We start from the raw sequence: 23767 nt of genomic DNA on the forward strand, positions 1-23767 counted from the left end.
ATTTCTCAGTATTATTTGATTGAAAAAGAAAATATTCCTCTTCGTTTTTCTCAAAGTTTAATTACTATTGTGAGATAATGTTTTTCATATATTTGTTAATATTATGAATAAAATAATTAAATTATTTTTATCCAATAATATACCATATGCTTATAAAATTTTATTATAAAATTTGTATAAACAACTTAATTAGCATAGTCTTACAACCCTCAACCATATGTAGTCCAAGCAGCACTATAAAATTAATTAAAGTACATAACAGCATGGACTGCGATATGCGTTCAAAATGTCGATGTTCATGTGTCCTGCAGTTCACACGATGACGCACAGTTTGCTGCGTTCTTCATCGACCCATGAGCCGAGTGATCCACCGCTTAGAGTTTTATAATATTGGTTTTAAATTTGGTCAAATATGTTTTTATTGAAAGAAATTAAAAATACACCATTTTACTGGCATATATCAATTCCTTCAATAAATGTATTTATATACCTAAAATAAATGCTGCGAAATGTCTTAGTTTTATATAAACAATATATATCAAAGTATTATTTGTAATGGCATTTGTTTGTTAATATATATTGATAATTTTATATAAAACATTAACCTGAAACCAGGTACAACATTGTATATTTTAGGTTGTTGCATTATCCAATGTATGATCATCATCAAATTAGTTGGCCAATACATCTCGCAACGCGTGTATATTATGGTCCATATACACACAAAAGTTTATAATAAATATATAAAATATATTTTATTATATTAATAATTCGATTTGCTTGTTCGAATTTTATGTTTGTTTCTATTTAATTTATTTGTAATAATATTATATTATTACAATATTTCGATTTGCTTGTTCGAAATTTATTTGATCTTTTACTTTTAAGATCATATTTTTGGTATAATTATTATTATAATTATTATGTATATATATATATATATTGGTAATTTGTATTAAATTTGTATTAACAAATTTTTTTATTAACGGTAAGGATATTATACAATAATGATCCTTCCGCAGGTTCACCTACGGAAACCTTGTTACGACTTTTACTTCCTCTAAATAATCAAGTTCGGTCAACTTTTGCGAAACAACCGTAACACACAAGGCGTCACAGTGATCACGTCCGGAGACCTCACTAAATAATTCAATCGGTAGTAGCGACGGGCGGTGTGTACAAAGGGCAGGGACGTAATCAATGCGAGTTAATGACTCACACTTACTGGGAATTCCAAGTTCATGTGAACAGTTTCAGTTCACAATCCCAAGCATGAAAGTGGTTCAGCGGTTTACCCGGACCTCTCGGTCTAGGAAATACACGTTGATACTTTCATTGTAGCGCGCGTGCAGCCCAGGACATCTAAGGGCATCACAGACCTGTTATTGCTCAATCTCATTATTGCTAGACGCAATTTGTCCATTTAAGAAGCTAGTGTCCTTATAATGGGACAAACCAACAGGTACGGCTCCACTTATATAAACACATTCAAACACAATAAACATTTTACTGCCACCATGAATGAAGGCTATATAAGCTTCAACACCATAATCCTGAAGATATCTATTTAATATATTTGAGTCTCGTTCGTTATCGGAATTAACCAGACAAATCACTCCACGAACTAAGAACGGCCATGCACCACCACCCATAGATTCGAGAAAGAGCTATCAATCTGTCTTACACACTTATGTTCGGACCTGGTAAGTTTTCCCGTGTTGAGTCAAATTAAGCCGCAGGCTCCACTCCTGGTGGTGCCCTTCCGTCAATTCCTTTAAGTTTCAGCTTTGCAACCATACTTCCCCCGGAGCCCAAAAGCTTTGGTTTCCCGGGAAGCGACTGAGAGAGCCATAAAAGTAGCTACACCCAATTGCTAGCTGGCATCGTTTATGGTTAGAACTAGGGCGGTATCTGATCGCCTTCGAACCTCTAACTTTCGTTCTTGATTAATGAAAACATCTTTGGCAAATGCTTTCGCTTAAGTTAGTCTTACGACGGTCCAAGAATTTCACCTCTCGCGTCGTAATACTAATGCCCCCAAACTGCTTCTATTAATCATTACCTCTTGATCTGAAAACCAATGAAAGCAGAACAGAGGTCTTATTTCATTATCCCATGCACAGAATATTCAGGCATTTGAAGCCTGCTTTAAGCACTCTAATTTGTTCAAAGTAATTGTACCGGCCCACAATAACACTCGTTTAAGAGCACTAATGCAGGTTTTTAAATAGGAGGAACATATGAAAAAATACAAGTATTTAAACACATATAAGAACTCCACCGGTAATACGCTTACATACATAAAGGTATAGTACTAACCACAATTGTAAGTTGTACTACCCGTATGAAGCACAAGTTCAACTACGAACGTTTTAACCGCAACAACTTTAATATACGCTATTGGAGCTGGAATTACCGCGGCTGCTGGCACCAGACTTGCCCTCCAATTGGTCCTTGTTAAAGGATTTAAAGTGTACTCATTCCAATTACAGGGCCTCGGATATGAGTCCTGTATTGTTATTTTTCGTCACTACCTCCCCGAGCTGGGAGTGGGTAATTTACGCGCCTGCTGCCTTCCTTAGATGTGGTAGCCGTTTCTCAGGCTCCCTCTCCGGAATCGAACCCTGATTCCCCGTTACCCGTTGCAACCATGGTAGTCCTAGATACTACCATCAAAAGTTGATAGGGCAGACATTTGAAAGATCTGTCGTCGGTACAAGACCATACGATCTGCATGTTATCTAGAGTTCAACCAATATAACGATCTTGCGATCGCTTGGTTTTAGCCTAATAAAAGCACATGTCCCATAAGGTTCATGTTTTAATTGCATGTATTAGCTCTAGAATTACCACAGTTATCCAAGTAACTGTTAACGATCTAAGGAACCATAACTGATATAATGAGCCTTTTGCGGTTTCACTTTTAATTCGTGTGTACTTAGACATGCATGGCTTAATCTTTGAGACAAGCATATAACTACTGGCAGGATCAACCAGAATAATGTTTTCGTTCATATTTCATTCATATTTTTTGAATAGAAATTAGTAATATAAATATAATAGATTTTATTTCCATTTTATATGTTCGGTTTTTCTTAAATATTGATTTTAATTCAATATTTTTTTTTTGCTTTGTGAAATAATTCTATTTTAATTCGAATACGGCCATTTTTATATGGCATTCGTATACGTTCTTTAATTTTTACTTGTTTCGCCACTAATATAACAAGTTTATAATTGATGTTAAAGAAAAAGTACAACTTTTTTATAACACAATTTTCAATATATATTGTTCTTTCTATAAGTTTTTATTATATTATATATACATATTTCATTCTAAAATATCATTTTTGTTCAACATACATAATTATTGTATCCACACATGTACAATTTTTGTTTAACCAATATAAATATTGAGTTAAATCATTTGCATTTTGATGATAAATTTAAAATTTATCTTTTCCATATAACTCTCTGGTAATATATGATATAAAACCGAGCGCATATGAAATTATTTTGATCACTAATATTGCAATTATATTTTATTATAATGCTTTTTGTAAACACATTGTACCGGCAAGCGATACTCTGTGCCCAAACGACAGGGGATATAATAATTTAATATAAATTATCATATATACCTGCCACCAAAGATTAACGATAAAAGTCGGAAACAATTTGTTATTCTATATATAATAGAAACTTGACCTCTGTTTCACCTTATTATCATGGGTTTATAATATTAACCGCGTAGCCAAGTCTTAATTTCATTTAAGAAACAAATTTATACGGATAATATTTTGATTTTAATATATGTTGTTCTATTGATAACAAAAGTATATATTATAATATATTTTGTTCAATAGTAGATGGACTACTTACTGTACCATCCTTATTTTTTATTATTATTGATATACATTATATTGACAACAGCATATGATATTCATATGGTTTGTTCAATAATTAATTGGTGGACAACCACTGACCATCCTATAGTAGTTTTTGGCCACGACGTCTAAATATCGAAATTATTTAATTCCGTTTGCCACCCATACGATAGATATTAACTATCTATAATAATAATGTGTACGCATAAAATATTATATGTATATATATAGACCAACAGACAAGCACTTCACCCTATAGTAGTTTTTGGCCACGACGTCTATATATCGGGCATATTTAATTCTCTTTGCCACCCAACCAAAGATATTCACTTTTTTATATAAAGTATTATTTGATCATATTAATATAACCAATTATTTCTGCCATATTCATATAATTTCTTTATGAATTATTTTTTGGTCATATCCATATAATCTATATGCCGTATCCATATAATGAATACGGCATATCCATACAACTAGCCATATTTGTATGTCAATGTATATTTTATTATACATTTTTTTTCTTTATACATATAATATGGTATTTCCATATCGCTATAATTGAATTATATGTATAAGATATCATTTATATATAGCATTGCCAAAATAATATGATAAACATAAATTTTGAACAATACGGCCGGTCGGCGAGCACTGCCTCCCTATATATGTTTTTGGCCACGACGTCTAAATATTGGGTATTTTTCGTACTGCGGCCCCGGTGTATGTAAATTGGGCATATTTCGTACTGATGCCAACATATCTATATGACTCATTATTTTCTTCCATATCAATATAACTTCTTTTATTTCCATATTCAAGTAATTTCTTTATTTGCCATATCAATATAAAATATTTTTTGGTCATATTTATATAATCTATATGCCGTATCCATATAATGAATACGGCATATCCATACAACTAGCCATATTTGTATGTCAATGTATATTTTATTATACATTTTTTTTCTTTATACATATAATATGGTATTTCCATATCGCTATAATTGAATTATATGTATAAGATATCATTTATATATAGCATTGCCAAAATAATATGATAAACATAAATTTTGAACAATACGGCCGGTCGGCGAGCACTGCCTCCCTATATATGTTTTTGGCCACGACGTCTAAATATTGGGTATTTTTCGTACTGCGGCCCCGGTGTATGTAAATTGGGCATATTTCGTACTGATGCCAACATATCTATATGACTCATTATTTTCTTCCATATCAATATAACTTCTTTTATTTCCATATTCAAGTAATTTCTTTATTTGCCATATCAATATAAAATATTTTTTGGTCATATTTATATAATCTATATGCCGTATCCATATAATGAATACGGCATATCCATACAACTAGCCATATTTGTATGTCAATGTATATTTTATTATACATTTTTTTTCTTTATACATATAATATGGTATTTCCATATCGCTATAATTGAATTATATGTATAAGATATCATTTATATATAGCATTGCCAAAATAATATGATAAACATAAATTTTGAACAATACGGCCGGTCGGCGAGCACTGCCTCCCTATATATGTTTTTGGCCACGACGTCTAAATATTGGGTATTTTTCGTACTGCGGCCCCGGTGTATGTAAATTGGGCATATTTCGTACTGATGCCAACATATCTATATGACTCATTATTTTCTTCCATATCAATATAACTTCTTTTATTTCCATATTCAAGTAATTTCTTTATTTGCCATATCAATATAAAATATTTTTTGGTCATATTTATATAATCTATATGCCGTATCCATATAATGAATACGGCATATCCATACAACTAGCCATATTTGTATGTCAATGTATATTTTATTATACATTTTTTTTCTTTATACATATAATATGGTATTTCCATATCGCTATAATTGAATTATATGTATAAGATATCATTTATATATAGCATTGCCAAAATAATATGATAAACATAAATTTTGAACAATACGGCCGGTCGGCGAGCACTGCCTCCCTATATATGTTTTTGGCCACGACGTCTAAATATTGGGTATTTTTCGTACTGCGGCCCCGGTGTATGTAAATTGGGCATATTTCGTACTGATGCCAACATATCTATATGACTCATTATTTTCTTCCATATCAATATAACTTCTTTTATTTCCATATTCAAGTAATTTCTTTATTTGCCATATCAATATAAAATATTTTTTGGTCATATTTATATAATCTATATGCCGTATCCATATAATGAATACGGCATATCCATACAACTAGCCATATTTGTATGTCAATGTATATTTTATTATACATTTTTTTTCTTTATACATATAATATGGTATTTCCATATCGCTATAATTGAATTATATGTATAAGATATCATTTATATATAGCATTGCCAAAATAATATGATAAACATAAATTTTGAACAATACGGCCGGTCGGCGAGCACTGCCTCCCTATATATGTTTTTGGCCACGACGTCTAAATATTGGGTATTTTTCGTACTGCGGCCCCGGTGTATGTAAATTGGGCATATTTCGTACTGATGCCAACATATCTATATGACTCATTATTTTCTTCCATATCAATATAACTTCTTTTATTTCCATATTCAAGTAATTTCTTTATTTGCCATATCAATATAAAATATTTTTTGGTCATATTTATATAATCTATATGCCGTATCCATATAATGAATACGGCATATCCATACAACTAGCCATATTTGTATGTCAATGTATATTTTATTATACATTTTTTTTCTTTATACATATAATATGGTATTTCCATATCGCTATAATTGAATTATATGTATAAGATATCATTTATATATAGCATTGCCAAATAATATGATAAACATAAATTTTGAACAATACGGCCGGTCGGCGAGCACTGCCTCCCTATATATGTTTTTGGCCACGACGTCTAAATATTGGGTATTTTTCGTACTGCGGCCCCGGTGTATGTAAATTGGGCATATTTCGTACTGATGCCAACATATCTATATGACTCATTATTTTCTTCCATATCAATATAACTTCTTTTATTTCCATATTCAAGTAATTTCTTTATTTGCCATATCAATATAAAATATTTTTTGGTCATATTTATATAATCTATATGCCGTATCCATATAATGAATACGGCATATCCATACAACTAGCCATATTTGTATGTCAATGTATATTTTATTATACATTTTTTTTCTTTATACATATAATATGGTATTTCCATATCGCTATAATTGAATTATATGTATAAGATATCATTTATATATAGCATTGCCAAAATAATATGAAAAACATAAATTTTGAACAATACGGCCGGTCGGCGAGCACTGCCTCCCTATATATGTTTTTGGCCACGACGTCTAAATATTGGGTATTTATCGTACTGCGGCTCCGGTGTATGTAAATTGGGCATATTTCGTACTGATGCCACCATATCCATATAACTTATTTTTTGTTCTATATCTATATAATTAATTTTTTTCCATACCTATAACTATTAACTATTTTTTTCCATATCCATACTTGAACTTATTATTTTTCCATATCCATATAACTCGTTTTTTCCATATCCACACTAGAATTTAGTATTTATCCATATCCATATAAATCATTATTTACCATATCAATATAAATAATATTTTTTCCATATTCATACTAGAACTTATTATTTCTTTAATATTCATATAACTCAATATTTTTTCATATCCATACTAGAACTTATTCTTTTTCCCATATCCATACTAGAACTTATAAATTTTCCCATATTCATATAACTAATTTTTTTCATATCCATACTAGAACATTATATTTTTGCCATATCTATATAACTCATTTTATTCCATATCCATACTAGAACTTATTATTTCTTTAATATCCATATAACTTAATATTTTTCCATATCCATACCAGAACTTTTTATTTTTCCCATATCCATAGAACTAATTTTTTTCATATCCATACTAGAACCTAATTTTCTTCCTATATCCATATAACTTATTATTTACTATTACAATATAATTAATTTTTTCCATATCCATACTAGAGCTTATTATCTCTTCAATATCCATAAAACTCAATATTTTTTCATATCCATACTAGAACTGATTATTTTTCCCATATCCATACTAGAACTCAGTATTCTTCCCATATCCATACTACAACTTAGTATTTTTCCCATATGCATATAACTCATTATTTAGCATATCAATATAACTAATTTTTTTCCATATCCATACTAGAACTTATTATTTCTTTAATATCCATATAACTCAATATTTTTTTATATCCATACTAGAACTTATTATTTTTCCCATATCCATACTAGAACTTATAAATTTTCCCATATTCATATAACTAATTTTTTTCATATCCATACTAGAACATTAAATTTTTTGCCATATCTATATAACTCATTTTATTCCATATCCATACTAGAACTTATTATTTCTTTAATATCCATATAACTCAATATTTTTTCATATCCATACTAGAACTTATCATTTTTCCCATATTCATATAACTCATTTTTCCATATCCATACTAGAACTCTGTATTCTTTTCCATATCCATATAACTCATTTTTTTTTCATATCCATACTAGAACTTATTATTTTTCCCATATCCACATAACTCATTTTTTTCATATCCATACTAGAACTTGTTATTTTTCCCATATCCATATAACTCATTTTTTTCATATCCATACTAGAACTTAATATTATTTTCATATCCATATAACTCATGTTTGGACTTGGAATATTTTTATACACGTCACTAATAGGATGACGATTCAGTTGGCTACCTTAAGAGGTACATATACTTGCATATGTCTCTTACTTGTATGTTCGGACTTAGAATATTTTTATACACGTCACTAATAGGATGACGATTCAGTTGGCTACCTTAAGAGGTACATATACTTGCATATGTCTCTTACTTGTATGTTCGGACTTAGAATATTTTTATACACGTCACTAATAGGATGACGATTCAGTTGGCTACCTTAAGAGGTACATATACTTGCATATGTCTCTTATTTGCATGTTCGGACTTAGAATATTTTTATACGCGTCACTAATAGGATGACGATTCAGTTGGCTACCTTAAGAGGTACATATACTTGCATATGTCTCTTACTTGTATGTTCGGACTTAGAATATTTTTATACACGTCACTAATAGGATGACGATTCAGTTGGCTACCTTAAGAGGTACATATACTTGCATATGTCTCTGACTTTATGTTCGGACTTAGAATATTTTATACACGTCACTAATAGGATGACGATTCAGTTGGCTACCTTAAGAGGTACATATACTTGCATATGTCTCTTACTTGTATGTTCGGACTTAGAATATTTGTATACACGTCACTAATAGGATGACGATTCAGTTGGCTACCTTAAGAAGTACATATACTTGCATATGTCTCTTATTTGCATGTTCGGACTTAGAATATTTTTATACGCGTCACTAATAGGATGACGATACATATGGCTACCATTGTTAAATATATTTAAATAAAATTTATTTAAATATAATTATTATTTTATATATATATATTTTATATATATATATATTCTGACTTAAAAAAGCCAAACAAAATAAACACAATTAAATTTATGTTTATTATCGAATCATCAAGCAAAGGATAAGCTTCAGTGGATCGCAGTATGGCAGCTGCTCAACCACTTACAACACCTTGCCTGTTACAAAAGTCGTTTACAATTGATTCTAGGCTTTGTCATTGTATTAAATAATGCTTTTATATGTAACTAGCGCGGCATCAGGTGATCGAAGATCCTCCCAATTTACTATGTTACAAATTACATTGGCATCACATCCATTGTCGTTTATAAAGTAAATTATAAACTTTAAATGGTTTAGAAGCCATACAATGCAAATTGCCCCTTATTTATCATTGCAGTCCAGCACGGATACGACCTTAGAGGCGTTCAGGCATAATCCAACGGACGTAGCGTCATACCACTGTTCGCTCGAACAAGTATTGTGCCATTGGTCCGTACCTGCGGTTCCTCTCGTACTACGCAGGAATGCTGTCGCAACAACGTTTTGTCATTAGTAGGGTAAAACTAACCTGTCTCACGACGGTCTAAACCCAGCTCACGTTCCCTTGCATGGGTGAACAATCCAACGCTTGGTGAATTTTGCTTCACAATGATAGGAAGAGCCGACATCGAAGGATCAAAAAGCGACGTCGCTATGAACGCTTGGCCGCCACAAGCCAGTTATCCCTATGGTAACTTTTCTGACACCTCTTGTTAAAAACTCTTTAAACCAAAAGGATCGATAGGCCGAGCTTTTGCTGTCCCTGTGTGTACTGAACACCGAGATCAAGTCAGCATTTGCCCTTTTGCTCTATGTGTGGTTTCTGTCCGCACTGAGCTGGCCTTGGGACACCTCCGTTATTATTTGAGAGATGTACCGCCCCAGTCAAACTCCCTACCTGGCAATGTCCTTGAATTGGATCATACCTGAGTAATTGGAGTTATACCAAATTTTCAAATCAAAAATACATAAATGCACCGTTTTATTAAAGAATTTGTTTGCGATTATATAACAAACTCGTGATACTTTGATCAAGAAGCTTGCATCAAAACCCAATACCATAAGATATAATAAATATATCCGTATAATGGCTAGGAAATGATACACGTTCCATTTAATCAAGTAAGTAAGGAAACAATAAGAGTAGTGGTATTTCATTGACGATACCAAACCGAAGTCTAATATCTCCCACTTATTCTACACCTCTTATGTCTCCTTACACTGCCAGATTAGAGTCAAGCTCAAAAGGGTCTTCTTTCCCCGCTAATTATTCCAAGCCCGTTCCCTTGGCTGTGGTTTCGCTAGATAGTAGATAGGGACAGGTGTCTATCGGATCCCTCCGAAGCTTATTTAACGTGGCGTGTTCCACACTGAAGGGATTACAACCACGGCACTCTTATACACCCACAAGTGAGTGTATAGTGCAATGTGTCTAGGTTAAGCGCCAGACCAACGCCCCGGACTAGAAGCTATAGCTATGTACATAGCAACCACCCCGGTAGCAATTCGAATGCTTACTTGTCGGGCAAGCATTCCCCCTTGCTGAGGAGCGGGATCTATCTAAATCCCTACTGATCTTTGGGTCACAGCACCCGAGTTGTATGACGCAACTCCACGTCGAACCCGAAGGCTCTACCCGCATATGGGTGTCAACCACAGCCACCACGATACTCCCACATGGGGGCCAACCTCAATGAGCAGCCTTGGACAGCTGCTCAACCCGTGGTACCGAAATTACAGGCTCGGTAGGCCTCACCCCTGAAGCTCCGACAAGCTCGGATAGGGCACCCATGTCATATTAGTCGCCTCCTACGACAAGCTATGACAAGCTGTGGTAGAATTCTTCGCCGCTAGCCACACAGCAGGGTTGATTGGGCTAAGCCCAGCGCCTGTGGTTCATCCATCCGCTGCATCCGTCCTACGCCTTGAAAAGGCAGCATCCGCGAAGACTCCTAGGAGACGCATCCGTTCTGGGGTCTCTACTACTCCCGCGACGATCCATCTTCCTTGGTCCTGGACAATTCCGAGAGCATCGAGGTCACACAATTCATTGTACAGCCGGCATTCACATAATACGTGAAGCCAGCTCTCGTCAACCTCCCCACATGAGCATGCGGTCGTGGTGCTGAGAGTCCTGCCGTGCAAGAATGCGTTTAGCGACCCGTGTCCTGTCAGTAAGAATCCGGCTTTTAGAGTAAAGACAAAGTCTTTCCTCTTGTAGACAAACGCTGCCTCTGGGAAGAATTCGCGAGTCACATGCCCGTGATCCGCGCTATCCCATCTGAGTTGCCACTCATTTAGCAGACGCTCGTCTAGCAGAGCCATCTTGTCCTTCCAGTTCATCCCGGTCATATCCAGTCCATGCAGCCAGTCGTTGGTATCCAGGGGATTTCCTTCCGTAGTTTGAACTTCAAAGCAGACCGATGAGCGTCCAGATCCATTGGAGGAGCACCAGCAAGCACCTGCAGTGCCACCGTGGACACTGTGCGGCATACCGGTAGGCATCCCAAAAGGATGGTCCTCTGGCACGAGGTGAGGAGTTTTAGGGATTTACCCCTACTCACCGCCTTGTACCAGACCGAGGCACCAAAGAGTGCACATGGCATCATGAGTCCCCTATATATGGTCCTCTTTGCGCGGGAACTGAGTCCCCAATCGACTCGAAGCACCCGTGCTAGACTGCGACAACTCCAGACAGCCGATCTAGAAGTGAAGAGATATGCGGTAGAAAGCTCAACCGCTCGCCGACTAGGATGCCAAGGTACCGGCATTTGATGACGTACGGTAGGCTTGCTCCAGCAAAACGCACCGTCGGTCTCCTTTGTTGCGAAAGCTTCCCTTTCAGCAACATGATTGCCGTCTTGCTGGTGGACACACTCACTCCAACTTCAGATCCCCAGGCTCCCACGATGCTCATCAACTGCTCGCCTTTTCGCTCCAGATCGGCACGGGAATTCCCGTCGACGAAAAGCAACAAATCATCTGCATACGCGCTCACAGCACAATGTGGCTCTAAGCGCTGAAGCAGCACATCCATCAGAAGGTTCCAAATGAATGGACCACTAATGGACCCTTGCGGGCAGCCCCGTGTGACCGAGACTGTGGCTGCTTCATACCTGCTGATGATGCTTGCCCTTCGGCCGGAGAAGTAGCTTTTCCACAAGCTTATCTCACGACAGCCGACGTCGACAAGCCGATTGAGTACTGCGCTCCACTCCACATTGTCAATGCTCCCTTGAAATCGACAAAGATTCCAAGGACGTATCGCGACGTGGTGTTGGCGACTGTGGTTGAGGCATGCCTCCAGGCATCCTCCACGCAGCGTCCAGGCCGAAATCCAAACTGCCATCTGCATCCATCCGGTAGCACCTCCTTGAGTCGATTCACCATGAGTCCTTCGAGCACCTTTCCGAACACTGGCAAAAGGCATATGCCACGATAGGACGAAGGATCGCTCCTGTCCTTGTCGGGCCCCTTTACCAGCGGTATCACTCTCGGGTGTTTCCACTCGTCAGGGAAGTATCCTTCCGAGAGGCATCGAGAGTACAGCGACGTCAGGTGCTCCGGAATGGCACGCCATACCTCCTTGACGATGCCACCCGTGATGCCATCCATACCCGGAGATCTCCGACTTTTCAGCCTGGAGACGCAGGTCGCCACCTCGAAGGATTCGAGAATTGGCGGTGCACCAGGGTGTACGTCCACGCGTGCAGTCGACTCCGCAACTGGAAAAAAGTTGCGAAGAAGCACGTTTGCGCAGTCGAGCCAATTTACGACAAGCGCGCCGTTCGACCGAAGACATCCGAGATCGGTTGTCTTCTTCCGGCCTCGGCATATTCGGTAGACATGCCCCCATGGATCATCTTTGTGCCGTCCCACGAAGTCCCGCCAGTTTTGCTCCTTTGTCGTCAGGATAAGCTTCTTGTACTGGGCTGAAGCAAGCCTCAGACCAGCAGCAAGTTGCCCAGCGTCATCGGTGCCACTCCGACGAGCTTCCTGCAGCCTCCGCCTCAGTCTCCGGACCTCTTGGCGTTTGGTACTTAGTTCAGGATTCCACCATATTACTTTTCTCCTTTCTGCAGGTATCCTGCGCCCCATCACTCTGTCGCACACGTCCTGTACGGTAGAGCGGAGGGCAGACACTCGTTCATCCAACGGCGATTCCTCCAGTTCCTCGAGACCTCCCGCTGCACTCCTCAATTCTTCACCGAATCTTCGCCAACTTACATTGGAGAGTCTCCATTGCGGTACCGGAGCTAGGCTCTCAACGGCCCTATTGGGATCTGGGGTAACCTCAACAGTGATAATGTTGTGGTCACTGAGATCCCAGAAGTCTACTCTCCACTCGAACATAGCCCATGCTCGCGCTGCTTCGTTGGCAAAGGTCACGTCGATATCGCTACTGGAGCGAATATTATCAAACGTGAACACCTGGCTGGCTGTGTTGAGCACACAGGCACCGCTTGCGATGATCCACTCGGTCAAGTGCTGTCCCCGTTCGCGGCGCAGACTATCTCCAGAGTTGGGTGGAGATTTACTGAACCACATGGGGGACACGGCGTTAGCATCTATTCCGAGGATTGTCGGTGTCGTGCTGGCTAACAGCAGGACCGAATCCAGGTAGTCGGTGTAGGGCTCCAGAGCAGCTCTATGCCGGCAGTATGCGGAGGCCAGAAAGATAGTGCCGTATCTTCCCGTGACACTCACGCACACTCCGTACTCCGTCGTCAGGCTCTCGATGGGCATGCAGATGGCGCTTGCATCATCCACTATGATGGCGGCTTTCCTCCTTCTGTCGGCGAAGATCCTCATCCCTCCAGGGAGTCCAGTGATCCTTTGGGCTGCGTCCACGTAGGGCTCCTGGACTAGTGCGAACAGGTGGCCAGCATCTCTCACCCGCTTGGCAAGCTCGATGAAAGCGCAGCGGCCTCTACCACAATTCGCTTGGATGAAACTAAACATATTAGTGTCTAGCTTGCACCCTCGCTAGCAGTGCGCCATAGATCGGGCAACCACCCGAGAGCATGAAGTGCCCTGAGGGTAGCCCCTTATGGCGGCAGTTTCGACAGTCCACCGGGTTCCTGCACTGCGCCGCGACGTGGTCGTCCTGTCCGCACTGGCGGCAGACCTGATTTTTGTTCCGGCAGTCGACCAGTTTGTGGTCGAAACCTAGGCATCTATGACATGCGTAGGTGCGCACCTGTGAACGGCATCTGTACGAGAACCACTTCACGTACACTCTGCCTTCCAAAACGGCCAGCGCCTGGTCGTTTACCTCCAGCGTCACATTAATTGTGGCGCCGTTTTCGGCTGACCAGGGCTTTGTGGCCAGGACTACCGCCTTCTGGAAGTCCTTCATGGACCATCCCTCGAAGTTCTTCTCCTTCAGCTCCATCATGAACTCCTCGTGCCCGATAGTGGTGTCCACGTCCTGGACGATCACCCGGGGCTTCGCGGCGGTGTTCTGCGACACCTTGAGGCCAACTTCGGCGAACTTGGCGGATGCGACGACCTTTGTCATCTCCGCCTGAGATGGCGTGCGAATAATCGCGCCGCCCCTCTTGAGTTCTCGCACCTCGTGCACCCTAACGCCCAGGGCGGGCGCAACCTCTTGCGGATTTTGTCCGCAATCTGTCGTCCCGAAAGTGCCGGTCGTCACAAGCAACGACCGCGGACCACGTTTCGCGAATGGCGCTTCGTGGTGCGGCTACAGGGGGCAGCAGGTTGCGCCGCGAGGTGCGCGCCTCGTGCAGCGGTGGCTGCGTAGGAGGCAACCGAAGCGACCGGTGTCAGTGCTGGCTGTCTCCTGGCACGATCTTCCAACACTCCAAATTGCACCATCATGGCAGCGATGACCTCCTCGTATCGATTTATCGTCTCCTGGATTTCCCCTGCCAACCGCGGGGTGGTCGCCGAGGAAACGAGTGCCTTCGAGTGAGCTATGCGGATATCCGCTAGCACTCCCGCGATGGCACCGCTACCCTTCATCACCCTCTCGTTATGGAGAGCACGGGTGCTGGGGCAACAAACGTTGCAGCGTTGTCAGCGGCAGCTGCAGGGACATTTGCGGCTGGCTTCACGGCGGTGACTCCATATGCGGCAGCATTCCGGCGGCATTTTCGGCGGCACTCTCGGCGACATTTCCAGTGGCATTTCCGGCGGCGTTCGCTACTGCGATCGCAGCGGCCTTCGCAGCAGCCTTCGCGGTGGCCTTCATTGCGGCGAGTTTAGCGACGATGGACTGAGACTCGTCGTCAGCTACCGGTGCAGCTGGGTGCGTCGGCATCTCAAGGGACGATGGTGCGTCCTCTTCCTCGAATGGCTCCGGCGTGTCCTGCGCACCACCCACGGCGACCACCTTCGCACGCGATGCCTCCCTCGGCGTCGCCTTGTGCCCCTTGCCACGCTTGCGTCCTCTTCCACCGCGGGTTGAGCTACACGCGCGACTGCTGCCACTTTCGCTTCCCGACTCGGCAAGCTCCATTTTGGTGATAGATGATGCCATCTATCGGCCAAAACCCTAACTAAAAATTTAGTTAAGTTGGACTTACACCCGTTTCTCTTTTCGCTGATCCGGTAGCCCGATCAGCTGATTTGCTGATGCTCCGATGCTTGAACCACTTAGCGAAGACACACACTATTAGCCGAGTTCCGCACCCAACAGCTGTTACCAGGCGGTCTGTGCCTAAATAAGGGAAACGCCTCTCTCGAAGAGAGCGTCTCTCTCACCACGCACGTGGTGCGATGGAAAATCCCGAATGGAAAAACGCGAATTTCCACTGTCCGCACACTTTTCACTCAGAAATCACGCACAAACGTATTTGCACACGCGAAATACAAATTTCGACACTATTTGCAGCACCGTGGCTAGCGTATTACCGCAGATACGATTTCCTCGCGGAGCGTACGAAAAACACGTCTACTCCGTGAGCAATCCAAAATCGACTGAGTAGATGAGTAGATAGGGACAGTAGGAATCTCGTTAATCCATTCATGCGCGTCACTAATTAGATGACGAGGCATTTGGCTACCTTAAGAGAGTCATAGTTACTCCCGCCGTTGACCCGCGCTTACTTGAATTTCTTCACTTTGACATTCAGAGCACTGGGCAGAAATCACATTGTGTCAACACCCGCTAGGGCCATCACAATGCTTTGTTTTAATTAGACAGTCGGATTCCCCAAGTCCGTGCCAGTTCTGAATTGATTGTTAATTGATAATCGTTATAATTAATAAGAACTAATTGGTTTGACCCAATTAGTATTCTTAAAAATTTTAGCAAGAAAGTTCCACAATTGGCTACGTAACTAACTATCCGGGGAACAAGTAACTAACATAAATGCTAGAAACTCTATTTACCCAGAACGAGCACATAAACCATGTTATTGTTTCCCAATCAAGCCCGACTATCTCAATCTTCAGAGCCAATCCTTATCCCGAAGTTACGGATCTAATTTGCCGACTTCCCTTACCTACATTATTCTATCGACTAGAGACTCTTCACCTTGGAGACCAGCTGCGGATATTGGTACGGCCTGTTGAGAAGTTTGCGTGTCCCCACCATAAATTTTCAAGGTCCGAGGAGAAAATATCGACACAACAGTATATGTCATGCTCTTCTAGCCCATCTACCATATCTCTCTGCGAAAGACTTCCATGGTAGTACGGCTATAAAACAGAAAAGAAAACTCTTCCGATATCTCTCGACGGCTTCTTTATGGTCGTTCCTGTTGCCAGGATGAGCACGAGGCCCATATTTAATAACAAACGGATACTCAACAGGTTACGGAATTGGAACCGTATTCCCTTTCGTTCAAAATTATTCAAGTATATTATATTAGCTTGATTTGTATATATTGCGTTTTTGGTTTTACTTGAAAATTTTCGGCTTTCGCCTTGAACTTAGGACCGACTAACTCGTGATCAACCACTGTTCACACGAAACCCTTCTCCACTTCAGTCCTCCAAGGTCTCATTCGATTATTTGCTACTACCACCAAGATCTGTACCAATGGCAGCTCCATGCAGGCTTACGCCAAACACTTCTACGCATACCATTGTACCTTCCTACTCACTAAAGTTTCAAAATTTATATCACAAGTAATATAAATCATCTACTTTAGCGGTAATGTATAGGTATACAACTTAAGCGCCATCCATTTTAAGGGCTAGTTGCTTCGGCAGGTGAGTTGTTACACACTCCTTAGCGGATTTCGACTTCCATGATCACCGTCCTGCTGTTTTAAGCAACCAACGCCTTTCATGGTATCTGCATGAGTTGTTAATTTGGGCACCGTAACATTACGTTTGGTTCATCCCACAGCGCCAGTTCTGCTTACCAAAAGTGGCCCACTGGGCACATTATATCATAACCTTAAACTTCATATCAAGAAAGTTAAGGTTCTTACCCATTTAAAGTTTGAGAATAGGTTAAGATCGTTTCGACCCTAAGGCCTCTAATCATTCGCTTTACCAGATAAGATTATTTTATATAATATTAAAATGCACCAGCTATCCTGAGGGAAACTTCGGAAGGAACCAGCTACTAGATGGTTCGATTGGTCTTTCGCCCCTATACTCAATTCTGACAATCGATTTGCACGTCAGAACTGTTTCGGTCTTCCATCAGGGTTTCCCCTGACTTCAACCTGATCAAGTATAGTTCACCATCTTTCGGGTCACAGCATATATGCTCAAGGTACGTTCCAGTTAGAGGCATAAATAATATAAATATCATTATACATAACTATATAGAACGCCCCGGGATTGTGTTAATTAGCTATAAATAGTTAAAAAACTAATCCCATTATTAGTCAAGTTAATTACGCTATTAGGTTTATATCCCAATAACTTGCACATATGTTAGACTCCTTGGTCCGTGTTTCAAGACGGGTCCCGAAGGTATCCTGAATCTTTCGCATTGTTAATCCTACAAGTGCATATAATAAACACAAAAATCAATGATAATCATGCCATTATATAATTCCGAAAAATTAACGCACTGTATTCATATAAATCTATCAGCACTTTATCAAATTAATAACATTTATTCTGTGTTAAAATGCAAGCAATTTAATTTGAATAAACTATAAGTTATATTTTATGATAAATTTGGTATGCTAATAGATTACAATGTCCTTATATGGAAAAAATGCACACTATTATCATAATATTGTTTAAATATTACAATTTTAATGATGAATTTTCCATAACGGATATTCAGGTTCATCGGGCTTAACCTCTAAGCAGTTTCACGTACTGTTTAACTCTCTATTCAGAGTTCTTTTCAACTTTCCCTCACGGTACTTGTTTACTATCGGTCTCATGGTTATATTTAGTTTTAGATGGAGTTTACCACCCACTTAGTGCTGCACTATCAAGCAACACGACTCTTTGGAAACATCATCTAGTAATCATTAACGTTATACGGGCCTGGCACCCTCTATGGGTAAATGGCCTCATTTAAGAAGGACTTAAATCGTTAATTTCTCATACTAGAATATTGACGCTCCATACACTGCATCTCACATTTGCCATATAGACAAAGTGACTTAGTGCTGAACTGATTTCTTTTCGCTCGCCGCTACTAAGAAAATCCTTGTTAGTTTCTTTTCCTCCCCTAATTAATATGCTTAAATTCAGGGGGTAGTCCCATATGAGTTGAGGTTGTATATAACTTTTATTTGCAATTAATTCTTTATATATAATGATAAAACATTTTATTAAATTCGTTTAAAGCTGACGTATATATATATTCATGGCATTTCTTTGTAACGAATTAACGAAGCATATTAATATTGTCAACGTTTTTCATATTTCAAATCATTAATAAGAGACAATTCTATATAATATTTTATGCTAGACATTTCTCAGTATTATTTGATTGAAAAAGAAAATATTCCTCTTCGTTTTTCTCAAAGTTTAATTACTATTGTGAGATAATGTTTTTCATATATTTGTTAATATTATGAATAAAATAATTAAATTATTTTTATCCAATAATATACCATATGCTTATAAAATTTTATTATAAATTTGTATAAACAACTTAATTAGCATAGTCTTACAACCCTCAACCATATGTAGTCCAAGCAGCACTATAAAATTAATTAAAGTACATAACAGCATGGACTGCGATATGCGTTCAAAATGTCGATGTTCATGTGTCCTGCAGTTCACACGATGACGCACAGTTTGCTGCGTTCTTCATCGACCCATGAGCCGAGTGATCCACCGCTTAGAGTTTTATAATATTGGTTTTAAATTTGGTCAAATATGTTTTTATTGAAAGAAATTAAAAATACACCATTTTACTGGCATATATCAATTCCTTCAATAAATGTATTTATATACCTAAAATAAATGCTGCGAAATGTCTTAGTTTTATATAAACAATATATATCAAAGTATTATTTGTAATGGCATTTGTTTGTTAATATATATTGATAATTTATATAAAACATTAACCTGAAACCAGGTACAACATGTATATTTTAGGTTGTTGCATTATCCAATGTATGATCATCATCAAAAAGTTGGCCAATACATCTCGCAACGCGTGTATATTATGGTCCATATACACACAAAAGTTTATAATAAATATATAAAATATATTTTATTATATTAATAATTCGATTTGCTTGTTCGAATTTTATGTTTGTGTCTATTTAATTTATTTGTAATAATATTATATTATTACAATATTTCGATTTGCTTGTTCGAAATTTATTTGATCTTTTACTTTTAAGATCATATTTTTGGTATAATTATTATTATAATTATTATGTATATATATATATATATTGGTAATTTGTATTAAATTTGTATTAACAAATTTTTTTATTAACGGTAAGGATATTATACAATAATGATCCTTCCGCAGGTTCACCTACGGAAACCTTGTTACGACTTTTACTTCCTCTAAATAATCAAGTTCGGTCAACTTTTGCGAAACAACCGTAACACACAAGGCGTCACAGTGATCACGTCCGGAGACCTCACTAAATAATTCAATCGGTAGTAGCGACGGGCGGTGTGTACAAAGGGCAGGGACGTAATCAATGCGAGTTAATGACTCACACTTACTGGGAATTCCAAGTTCATGTGAACAGTTTCAGTTCACAATCCCAAGCATGAAAGTGGTTCAGCGGTTTACCCGGACCTCTCGGTCTAGGAAATACACGTTGATACTTTCATTGTAGCGCGCGTGCAGCCCAGGACATCTAAGGGCATCACAGACCTGTTATTGCTCAATCTCATTATTGCTAGACGCAATTTGTCCATTTAAGAAGCTAGTGTCCTTATAATGGGACAAACCAACAGGTACGGCTCCACTTATATAAACACATTCAAACACAATAAACATTTTACTGCCACCATGAATGAAGGCTATATAAGCTTCAACACCATAATCCTGAAGATATCTATTTAATATATTTGAGTCTCGTTCGTTATCGGAATTAACCAGACAAATCACTCCACGAACTAAGAACGGCCATGCACCACCACCCATAGATTCGAGAAAGAGCTATCAATCTGTCTTACACACTTATGTTCGGACCTGGTAAGTTTTCCCGTGTTGAGTCAAATTAAGCCGCAGGCTCCACTCCTGGTGGTGCCCTTCCGTCAATTCCTTTAAGTTTCAGCTTTGCAACCATACTTCCCCAGGAGCCCAAAAGCTTTGGTTTTCCGGGAAGCGACTGAGAGAGCCATAAAAGTAGCTACACCCAATTGCTAGCTGGCATCGTTTATGGTTAGAACTAGGGCGGTATCTGATCGCCTTCGAACCTCTAACTTTCGTTCTTGATTAATGAAAACATCTTTGGCAAATGCTTTCGCTTAAGTTAGTCTTACGACGGTCCAAGAATTTCACCTCTCGCGTCGTAATACTAATGCCCCCAAACTGCTTCTATTAATCATTACCTCTTGATCTGAAAACCAATGAAAGCAGAACAGAGGTCTTATTTCATTATCCCATGCACAGAATATTCAGGCATTTGAAGCCTGCTTTAAGCACTCTAATTTGTTCAAAGTAATTGTACCGGCCCACAATAACACTCGTTTAAGAGCACTAATGCAGGTTTTTAAATAGGAGGAACATATGAAAAAATACAAGTATTTAAACACATATAAGAACTCCACCGGTAATACGCTTACATACATAAAGGTATAGTACTAACCACAATTGTAAGTTGTACTACCCGTATGAAGCACAAGTTCAACTACGAACGTTTTAACCGCAACAACTTTAATATACGCTATTGGAGCTGGAATTACCGCGGCTGCTGGCACCAGACTTGCCCTCCAATTGGTCCTTGTTAAAGGATTTAAAGTGTACTCATTCCAATTACAGGGCCTCGGATATGAGTCCTGTATTGTTATTTTTCGTCACTACCTCCCCGAGCTGGGAGTGGGTAATTTACGCGCCTGCTGCCTTCCTTAGATGTGGTAGCCGTTTCTCAGGCTCCCTCTCCGGAATCGAACCCTGATTCCCCGTTACCCGTTGCAACCATGGTAGTCCTAGATACTACCATCAAAGTTGATAGGGCAGACATTTGAAAGATCTGTCGTCGGTACAAGACCATACGATCTGCATGTTATCTAGAGTTCAACCAATATAACGATCTTGCGATCGCTTGGTTTTAGCCTAATAAAAGCACATGTCCCATAAGGTTCATGTTTTAATTGCATGTATTAGCTCTAGAATTACCACAGTTATCCAAGTAACTGTTAACGATCTAAGGAACCATAACTGATATAATGAGCCTTTTGCGGTTTCACTTTTAATTCGTGTGTACTTAGACATGCATGGCTTAATCTTTGAGACAAGCATATAACTACTGGCAGGATCAACCAGAATAATGTTTTCGTTCATATTTCATTCATATTTTTTGAATAGAAATTAGTAATATAAATATAATAGATTTTATTTCCATTTTATATGTTCGGTTTTTCTTAAATATTGATTTTAATTCAATATTTTTTTTTGCTTTGTGAAATAATTCTATTTTAATTCGAATACGGCCATTTTTATATGGCATTCGTATACGTTCTTTAATTTTTACTTGTTTCGCCACTAATATAACAAGTTTATAATTGATGTTAAAGAAAAAGTACAACTTTTTTATAACACAATTTTCAATATATATTGTTCTTTCTATAAGTTTTTATTATATTATATATACATATTTCATTCTAAAATATCATTTTTGTTCAACATACATAATTATTGTATCCACACATGTACAATTTTTGTTTAACCAATATAAATATTGAGTTAAATCATTTGCATTTTGATGATAAATTTAAAATTTATCTTTTCCATATAACTCTCTGGTAATATATGATATAAAACCGAGCGCATATGAAATTATTTTGATCACTAATATTGCAATTATATTTTATTATAATGCTTTTTGTAAACACATTGTACCGGCAAGCGATACTCTGTGCCCAAACGACAGGGGATATAATAATTTAATATAAATTATCATATATACCTGCCACCAAAGATTAACGATAAAAGTCGGAAACAATTTGTTATTCTATATATAATAGAAACTTGACCTCTGTTTCACCTTATTATCATGGGTTTATAATATTAACCGCGTAGCCAAGTCTTAATTTCATTTAAGAAACAAATTTATACGGATAATATTTTGATTTTAATATATGTTGTTCTATTGATAACAAAAGTATATATTATAATATATTTTGTTCAATAGTAGATGGACTACTTACTGTACCATCCTTATTTTTTATTATTATTGATATACATTATATTGACAACAGCATATGATATTCATATGGTTTGTTCAATAATTAATTGGTGGACAACCACTGACCATCCTATAGTAGTTTTTGGCCACGACGTCTAAATATCGAAATTATTTAATTCCGTTTGCCACCCATACGATAGATATTAACTATCTATAATAATAATGTGTACGCATAAAATATTATATGTATATATATAGACCAACAGACAAGCACTTCACCCTATAGTAGTTTTTGGCCACGACGTCTATATATCGGGCATATTTAATTCTCTTTGCCACCCAACCAAAGATATTCACTTTTTTATATAAAGTATTATTTGATCATATTAATATAACCAATTATTTCTGCCATATTCATATAATTTCTTTTGAATTATTTTTTGGTCATATCCATATAATCTATATGCCGTATCCTATAATGAATACGGATACCATACAACTAGCCATATTTGTATGTCAAGTATATTTTATTATACATTTTTTTTTTTATACATATAATATGGTATTTCCATATCGCTATAATTGAATTATATGTATA

General features: G+C 38.1%; 4 non-coding genes and 1 pseudogene across 4 annotated transcripts; all 5 read right to left on the reverse strand.

The window, feature by feature from the left end:
* Positions 1-203: 203 nt before the first annotated feature.
* Positions 204-382, reverse strand: LOC138913984 (5.8S ribosomal RNA). Its single transcript, XR_011419877.1, has one exon. It is a non-coding gene; the product is annotated as a 5.8S ribosomal RNA (ribosomal RNA).
* Positions 383-1005: 623 nt separating this feature from the next.
* On the reverse strand, positions 1006-3000 carry LOC138913987 (small subunit ribosomal RNA). The gene has a single exon (XR_011419880.1). It is a non-coding gene; the product is annotated as a small subunit ribosomal RNA (ribosomal RNA).
* A 13372-nt stretch (positions 3001-16372) lies between these two features.
* LOC138913983 (large subunit ribosomal RNA) lies at positions 16373-19120 on the reverse strand (annotated as a pseudogene).
* A 397-nt stretch (positions 19121-19517) lies between these two features.
* LOC138913985 (5.8S ribosomal RNA) lies at positions 19518-19696 on the reverse strand. The gene has a single exon (XR_011419878.1). It is a non-coding gene; the product is annotated as a 5.8S ribosomal RNA (ribosomal RNA).
* A 620-nt stretch (positions 19697-20316) lies between these two features.
* LOC138913980 (small subunit ribosomal RNA) lies at positions 20317-22310 on the reverse strand. The gene has a single exon (XR_011419873.1). It is a non-coding gene; the product is annotated as a small subunit ribosomal RNA (ribosomal RNA).
* Positions 22311-23767: the final 1457 nt, after the last annotated feature.

This window comes from Drosophila takahashii, unplaced genomic scaffold (genome assembly GCF_030179915.1).
Source record: "Drosophila takahashii strain IR98-3 E-12201 unplaced genomic scaffold, DtakHiC1v2 scaffold_102, whole genome shotgun sequence".
Taxonomy (NCBI): Eukaryota; Metazoa; Arthropoda; class Insecta; order Diptera; family Drosophilidae; genus Drosophila; species Drosophila takahashii.